General features: G+C 39.8%; 1 pseudogene; it reads left to right on the top strand.

The window, feature by feature from the left end:
* The first annotated feature begins 6,452 nt into the window (after nucleotides 1-6,452).
* Nucleotides 6,453-7,097, top strand: LOC149225256 (general transcription and DNA repair factor IIH subunit TFB2 pseudogene; annotated as a pseudogene).
* Nucleotides 7,098-9,416: the final 2,319 nt, after the last annotated feature.

Below are 9,416 nucleotides of genomic sequence, written 5' to 3'. Positions count from 1 at the left end.
CTTTTCCTATTAAGAAAAAAGTAAAATTTAACATATATATATATATATATATATATATATAAATATATATATATATATATATATATATATATATATATATATATATATATATATATATATATATATATATATATATATATATATATATATATATATATATATGTTGATAATGATCGAATTATGACAAGAAGGAGCTAAAAGAAAACTTTCCGAGGAATATTTCATGTTGTTACTCCGCGGGTGCTGTTACTCCGTCAGTGTTGTTACTCCACCATTGTTGTTACTCCACCGTCAAGTAGGTCGCTAGGTATGCCACGCTGACTCTTACATATTTAATTAAAATATTCCATTAAAGAGATTATTACGTACCGTGGACGACCGCATTTAAGTTGGGGGGGTCCCATCATAAGAAAACGATGACGTCTTATTAATTATATTTGTACCACATCATTACCAAATCCAAGGTGAACAGGAGTCAAATTATGATTCTGACGCATTGGGATTTGAATTAGTACGACGAAAACCTCATTGGTCCTTTCTCCAGTACAATGCATTTAATTATTGTAATCATTTAATTACACTGTCATAACTCGCCATCATTGTTGTGCTTTCCAAGAATTCACCTGTTAATTTTACTACCTTTGTATCTCGCGACCATGTGCTGTTATCATCACCATTGTAGTGCGGATTGCGACCACTCTTCCCCTACCTGCCAACTATGTCCACTGTGCTGTTACTATTCTACAATGATGGGTGGGTTGGCTGTGCGCCATGAACCAAAGGATACAACAGTGGCCCGATGTTGGCATTAAGATTCAGGTTTGGCGCTATGGAACAGGTGTTGTACTTGATGGCAACTCACTCAAGTGGCAAAACCCTGTTCTGGCTCTCAAAATGATGAAAAATAAGGGGTTCGCAGGTACACCATTCAAAAAGTGCGAACCGTAGGCACGCCGTTTGCCAAGTGCGGTCATGTCCGCAGGTTATCCAAACAGAAGGTGCGGACCCCAGTCTACTCACTCTAATGCAAAGATAGCGCGCACACGTGGGAATTCTTATGTCTGGCCCATGGTATTTAGCCCGACGTTCATGATCCTATGGTTTTGGCCTGCGGTATAGGATCTAAATTATTGAACCCCGGTTTCGATCCCTTGTATTGGTTTTCGATGGTTTTGTCCCATGGTGTGAATAAGGGCTTGCCTATAAATAGGAAAGGAGATCACTTGGCTAGTCACTTGTGAAATTTGAATATCTTAAGATCTAAAATTTTTGGTGATCGGTTTTAAAAGCTAGATCTAAATCAAGGTGAAATTTAAGGTGAATCTATTGACAGGTCGTGATCTCTCGGTCGCATGATCAGATCTGTGGATCTGACTGTCTGTGGCACATTGGAGGACTCTTAATTTGGCTCTATTCAGAGGTCCGCAGGTGATACACAGTGCAGGTGCGGTGGTCCGCAGCGCAGTAGAAGGCGCAGGTGCGGGGGTTCATAATGAAGCAGAAGGCGCTGGTGTGAGGTACGCAGCGCAGCAGATGGCACAGTGTGGAGATACGCAAAGGAACAGAAGGACCAGGTGCGGAGGTAAGCTGACAGGTAGACAGTGCAGTTGCAGATCTGAGAAGAGGTACGCAGTGTAGCAGAAGGAGTAGGTGCGGAGGTACGCAGAGCAGAAGAAGGACCAGGTGCGGATCTGCACAGTTTAGACATAGAAGAGCTGCAGATAGTCGCAGGTTTCTATTGGTGAAGTTGCAGACTTTTCTTGAAATATTTGTTGGCTGTCTTTTATCTATTGCTGAAGAGTTCTAGGTTTAGATTACTAGTATTGCTGATCTGGTTACTGCATTCTGAGAAGTTATTGGTTGATTCATTGAAAAGGAGATTGGTTGATTCACATGTACTTTATGATTATTTGATGTTCATGGATCCAGTTTGAAAATTTATGAAAAGTGGTCCTTGGAAGAAAAGTAGGTCAGCACCTACGTACTAGTAGATTAGCTAGTACAAGAGCTAAGGGGGTTGTAGCTCCCTTCCAGGAGAGACTGGAAAACGAGAGAGGGTTGTAGCGCTCAGTAGGTTGCATCATGCGTACTGGTAAAGGACTGCACCAGTACAAAATCATTGTAAAAGAAGTTTCTAATTGAAAGAAGATAGAGACATATTGCAGCAGGTGGTTTTCACCCACATTGGGTTTCCACATTATATCTGGTGTTCTTTGGTGTGATTATCTATTTTTCTTATTCTTTCTCATTATTATATGGTACTGACATACAATATAATGATCAATATCTGAAGAATAAATCAAAGTATAAATCTGGAAGATATATTGAAAAGAATTAGATAATACTGATTCACCCCCCCCCTCTCAGTATTATTTCCAACAATTGGTATCAGAGCCAGGTCCTTCTGAAGAAGCTTTATCGCTTGAAGGAAGATCCATCATCATGAGCAACTACGAGAGAGAAGCATCTATCAGGCCACCGATTTTTGACGGGACAAACTTCGTATATTGGAAGGTAAGAGTTACTGCCTATCCTCAATCTCTTGGTACAGAAGTCTGGGATATCATAGATATAGGGTAGACTTTTCCATCAGCAACTCCTAAGGATGTCTATCTCAATCAGAATTCGTGAAGGTTATGTAGTATAAATCCGAAAAAGAAATACGGGACAACATTGTTCTGAGCTATGAAGGAGATGATCAGGTAAAATGAGCAAAACTTCAAACCCTTATAATTCAGTATGAAAATCTCAGAATGCACAACGATGAAAGTGTGGCTAACTATTTCCTTCGTGTAGATGAGATTGTTAATTGTATGAAAAATTTGGGTGAAGAAATAAAAGAGGCTGTTGTGGTTGAAAAGGTTCTAAGATCTTTGTCCCCTAGGTTTGAATCTAAAGTTTCTGCAATAGAAGAAAAGGAGAATCTACGAAACCTTACCATGTCATAGCTGCACGGAATTCTAAATGCTTATGAAATGAGGAAAGGAGGACCATCAGATAGGAGAGAAGCTGCCTTCAAGGCATTTGGCAAAGGAGATTACTATGAGTCAGGACACGTGTCAGAAGAAGAAGAAGAATCAAATTTTGTCAAAAACCTTCAACGGGGTGTTGGACGATTTTGAGGTAAGTTACCTCTCAAATGCTTTGCTTGTGGAAGAGTCGGTTACTATGCTGCCAAATGTCCTCATAAGGATAAGATTGACAAGGGGAAGGAACCTGTTAGATGGAACAAGAAACAAAATGCAAATAAGAAAAGCTATTACACTCATGAAGATAGTGATGGACTTTCAAATAGTGACGAAGATGAATGAGGTAATAATTATAAACTTTTAATGGCTTTTGAAGATGATGATTATATGGATGTTGTAGATGAAGAAGGTCTTTATGAAGAGATTTCTAATCTCAAAATTTTTTTAGAAGAGAAAAATGTGATTATTGATTCTCTGCAATGTCAATTGGCTGAAAGGGAAAAACATCACGAAAAATTGGAATGTGAAATTGTTAGTCTTAGAAAAGAGATTGAGAAAACAAAAGCTCTTAATCTTAAATTTGTTAAAGGGTCTGAAACTTTGGATGATATTATCAATGTGCAGCGTTCTCCACTAATCAAGATAGATCTGGGATATAATGGAGAAGCATCTCAAGCATCCACATCCAAAAGTTATCTTGATGTAGCAAGGAGGAGCGAGCAAAGGCCTAATAGAAATCATCAGGTAAATCAGGGATAGTTTACCTCAAGAACGAACAAAGACTATCAAGAAAATCAGGGGCAAGCTACCTTAAGGACAAACAGAAGCTACAACCAGCCACAGGTAAAATATTCCCAATTTGCCTCAAGAATGGATGTCAGTAGTGTTAAACACACATGGACAGCAAAGAATGGGAAAGATAAATCATGTGAGTTCATTTTTTTATTAACAGGAGATGTACATTTATAATACAATGTTGTGACTCTTGGGTTTCAGATCCCAAGGTCTCTTGGACTGCTTAGTCTTTTCGGCTTCCACACTAACCCTTTAGGATTAGGTGTCCAACATTCCCCCCCTTAATCCGAAGGGTTATGTATGAGTCCAAGAAGAGAGCTGTAATACAAAATGTGCAAAAAATGCATGGCAGCACTAGGCTGAATGTGCTCTATGAAATGTTGGTATAAAGGGCAGTGGTTTAAGGGTGACCACCAACACTGGAACGCTTAGTGCAGTTCCCGGAACTCTTCCAAAACTGGCAAGAAGCTGGAGTCTTCTGCTAGAGGAAGTGATCCTATTGTTTTAAAGAGGGAAACCTTCAACCATAAAAGGGAGGCCTCACCTCGCATAAAAGGTAAAACTTCAACCTGAAAAGGGAAGTCTCAACCTGTGATGGTTTAAGGATAACCAACAACTCTGGAATGCTTAATGCAATTCCTGAACTCTTCCAAAACTGGCAAGAAGCTGGAGTCTTCTGCTAGAGGAAGTGTTCTCAATTGTGTTCCTGGAACTCTTCCAAAACTAGCAAGAAGCTGAAGTCTTCTGCTAGAGGAAGTGTCCCAGATTGCCAACTAAAGGCATGCTCCGGCATCTTTGTCTCTGGCTACAACTGTGAAACTGGTGTGGCAGGTTGTGGCTCAGGCTCGCTTGATGTGGCTTTGAAGCTTGTAGATGACCATCATTTCCCCCCTTGTCAGATACAAGGTGAGAAGATGGAGAAAACTCAACTGCAAGACTGTTCAATATTCTGGAACAAGTTCTGACATGTGTTTGGAATATCTTCTTGGCTGTTGATGCCCATTGCCAAGAAGCGATCCATCCAAGATGAATCTTTGTTCTTACAGGACGTTTGTTTCTGAAGCATCTGTTTGAAGAATGGCTAGTTTTATGACAGTGGTCACATGGATGAAGATCAAAACAGTGATCTTTCAAATGGCCAACTTGATCACAGTGTTGGCATTTCACAATCTGTTGTTTTTGTTGTTGTTGTTGCTGTGGAAGGGGGGCAGAATCTGGAACAACTGAAGCTGAACTGTCATAAGGAGCAGGTGAACTGTCATAAATGAATCCAGCACTCTGAAACTGAATGGGCTTGGCATAGTCTGGAATATGAAAGGACAAGTCCTTGTCATATCCAAGACCAGTTCTGTGCTTGTTGTGGAAAAGTTGTTCCCAAGGTCTGATGATGGGCTTGGGAAGTGCAGACTGAGTTTCTGCATCTGCATGTACAACTGCTGCTTTATTGGATTCTAAATCTAAACCAGCTGTAATATTATTGACTTGCTGTTTATGGGATGCAACCTCAATGTTCTGAACAGAAACATGTTTAGAATGATGACTCCTCTGTTTTAATTCTTCTTGCTGAAGCTGAGATTCAAGTTGTAAAAAGTCAATCTTTTCATGTACATCTTGTAAACAACTATGAATATCGGTGAGAAAATCCTTGCTGATTTTGACTGTATTATCCATAGTAGAGAGTATTAGATTGTTCACTAACTCTAATATTGCACCGATTGGAGCCATTTCTAACCTCAAAATAATAAAACAATGAGGAAAAGATGGACACCAAATAAACTTATGGCAACAACTTCAAATCAGCTTGCAATAGATTCAACATACAGAGAATGGTGATATCCAGAAAACAGACTCCTCATTCAAAAAATGAATTTTCTTCAATTCACCTGAGAATTTAACTTCCAACAAAGCATGCTCCACTCTTCAGCAGGATCCAGCTACATTCACAAAACGCATCATCACTAGTTCCTGCCTCTCAAGTATTTTGTTACAAGGTACAGCTGTTCAAGGACAGGCAGTCTAGCTGAATGTTTTAATAATTATAAGATTCCCAACTGTACAATTACCACCATAAATTTGAACTGAATGTTGTTCTTACTTTCAAGTTCTGACAAAAATCACTCTTAAGAAATATCTATGCCCACACTACTCCCAGTGCTCTCAAACTAAATCCTGTGTACAAGAATACTCTCCAGCAAGTGTATGAAAGCCTCCTCATTGGCACGTGCAAAGAATTTATTCAAACAAGATGGTCAATATATATATATATATATATATATGCTGGTCAATCATCAGCATCATTCAAGCCATAGTTCAATGGGACAGCGCATTCAAAACATATGCTAGTCAATGTAACCACAGCGCACATATACAGATTTAGCGCACATATAAACCACGCATTAATACAAGCCACAGCAAAAGGAGCACTGCACGATAGCCTCGTTCTGAAACACCGCTATCTCAAATAACAAGGAACAACGCATACAACATTCAGGTCTTTGTCAGCACCATTATCTCAAAAAAAGGAGGAGCGCTGCACGATAGCCCCAACTCCAAAAGATCTATTAAAAATTTTGCAATTAAAGCTTTGGCTTTGAAGAAAGCACTTCTGAACCTTTTAGCCCTTCTATGTTGAAAATTTGCCAACGGGCTGGCCTCTTGAGTTTGAGGGAAAAGGAAGCACCGAGGTTAATGGAGAATGGTTTCCAGTTTCTGCTGATGGAAACAAGTTCTCAACTCTGGCAGATCATTAGAGAGTACATCTCAACAGCTGAGGATAGAGGAGTTGATGCCGCAGACTTAATTTCTTTTCTATTTGAGCTTAGTTTCCATGCCACTGGTCAAGCTTACAATGTCAATACACTCACAAAGACGCAACTGAAGGCTGTGGAGGAACTTGTTGTACTTGGCTTAGTGCGATTTCAGCAGGGTATGAAAGAGAAATGGTTTATACCTACAAAGTTGGCTACAAGTCTAGCATCGAACCTCTCAGATTCATCATCCCGGAAAGCAGCTGAGGGATTTGTGGTTGTGGAGACAAATTTCAGGGTATATGCATATTCAACATCTAGATTACATAGTGAGATTCTACGCCTGTTCTCAAGGCTTGAATATCAACTTCCAAATCTAATTGTCGGAGGAATAACAAAAGAGAGTTTGTACAAAGCCTTTGCAATTAAAGCTACAGGATTGAATAACGCACGTCTGGACAACTTTTCACACGCATATATATGAACAGTTACACTGGTATCAGAGCGTGGTAGGCTTCCAGAGATACTTGTGGGTCGGCCTCAGATCGTTGACGTTGCTGAGATTCGAACATACGATCTTCCGTAGTCTCCCGTGCAGTATAATCTCTACTCCGAACAGAACCTTGATCTGCGATATCAACCTCAAAACTCATACAACACTGAAGAAAAAACTGTTGACTAGGGATCTGTTGCTATTCGTCGTCCAGCCAGTGACAGTAGAGGCAACAGATTGTAATTAGACCCAGCAGAGGTAATACCGGATGTGAAACGGTAGATTACCAAGCCGCGTGCGACATTACTGCCTGTGTTGCTTTCAGGTATATGATACAATAGTTGTTCCACTGTGATATGTGCAGATTCAAACAACCACCTCGCCGGGGTCAGATATATGTTTGAGAACCGGTGGTAGGAGCGGCAGATTCAACGTATCGTATGGACAACGTTGAAATACATGGAATGTATGGAATAACCCGGTGTGAAGAGAAAGACGATGGGTGGTTCCAGCAACGTGTTCAACGTTCAGGGGTCGCCTCTAGCTTGGAGTCATGGAATTTTTAACCCTTACAAATGCTTATTCAAACTTCAACCCAGCATCATGAAAATCAAAGGTGGTACTTTACAGTAGATACCACAGCGAAGTCGGAACACATTATATATAAAAATACCAAATTTCAATACATCTTATGTAAAACGTTGTTTAGAACGCAGACCATACGACACAGTCACACCAACACTCCAGCATATTCATAACATAGACAACCATTAAATATCGGCATACCATTCTTGTAGGGAGGTCGCCTCCGACTTTAATGCACCTCCATTCCTTCCCGTTCTGGCTGTGTATTAATATTTCTTTCCTTTCCGCAGCGAAAAAATAGTCTCTGTTATAATAAAATCCGCTAAATCCCTGCATTTCCTGATGCTCAGGGCCATCGCCATTGTTGTAACGCTCTATGTTTGAACCATCATTGCCGGGCAAGATTTGTTTGACGTTGATGCAACGGTTCTGCGTATTCTGCGAACAGTCAGATGACAGTGACAGCTAAAGAAATTTAAATTGTCAGGACAACGCTTTTTTTTTTTTTTTTTACAGAACTTTTAAAAACAGTAAAGAGCGCAGGCATAATTTAAAGGACAGAGGGCGCAAGTAACGCAGAAGAGAGAGAGCGCAGGTATGATTTCCAGGGTCAGACAGAGAGGCTAAAAATAGCCAGAGTCAGCAGATTTCTGGCAAACAATGAATTAATGGAGCTTTATGGGTAATGGGCAGAAGTGCAGGACTGACATGCACATAACAGGCCACAGAAAAACAAGTGGCTCTGATACCATGTTAAACACACATGGACAGAAAAGAATGGGAAAGATAAATCATGTGAGTTCATTTTTTTATTAACAGGAGATGTACATTTATAATACAATGTTGTGACTCTTGGGTTTCAGATCCCAAGGTCTCTTGGACTGCTTAGTCTTTTCGGCTTCCACACTAACCCTTTAGGATTAGGTGTCTAACAAGTAGAAACTACAATCGGTTGGGTGATAGATTTGATAATCGCAGGAGTTTTTTCAATGGCCAATGTTTCTCTTGCCATAACTTTGGTCACAAAGCAGCTGAATGTGTTGCCTATAAGACAATCATGGCTAGAGAAGCTCAAAAACAAAGAAGTATGATTGGAATCACGAAAAGGACCTATAACAACTTTTCCGCCCTTGAAAGTGAAATTGAATGTTCTATTTGTAATAACTTCGGTCATGAAGAGTCTGAATGCAGGAGCAGGTTTCGGAAAAAAACTCAGAAGGAACAAACCTCAAATGCCAGAACATGGAGAATGAAGGAACCGCAACCAGAAATATGTGGGATAGCTTTATATGCAGAAGGACGGGAAAATCAATGGTACATCGACAGTGGATGTTCGAAGCATATGATAGGTGATAAATAAAAACTTCAATCATATAGTGCTTTAGAAAAAGGAAAGGTAGTTTCTTTTGGAAATGATACCCCTGCAGTCATAAAAGGAAAAGGCACTGTTCAGTTGAAAGAGAAAGTCAAGGCTAGAAATGTTTTGTATGTTGATGGCTTGAAGCATAATCTACTGAGTATCAGTCAGATGTGCGATCAAGGAACTGAGGTAATATTTCGATCAAATGGATGTAGTGTTCGTGATCTTGATACAGGAAAAACAGTGATCAAAGGCATAAGAACTCCAAATAATTTATACATATTTGAAGAAGGACAACAACAATGCTATTTGAGCAAGAATGATGAACACTGGTTATGGCACCGGAGGTTGGGGCATCTAATCTTTTCACAGATAAGGAAAGCATGAAAATATCAGGCAGTTCATGGTCTTCCAGACATCAGAATTCCAGACAATACAATATGCAAATCATGTCAGTTTAGTAAGCA

The sequence above is a fragment of the Pinus tabuliformis genome, chromosome J (assembly GCF_031772625.1).
Source record: "Pinus tabuliformis cultivar Carrire ecotype Pingquan chromosome J, CPIR1, whole genome shotgun sequence".
Classification (NCBI taxonomy): domain Eukaryota; kingdom Viridiplantae; phylum Streptophyta; class Pinopsida; order Pinales; family Pinaceae; genus Pinus; species Pinus tabuliformis.
This window is presented reverse-complemented; position numbering and strand designations above follow the sequence as displayed.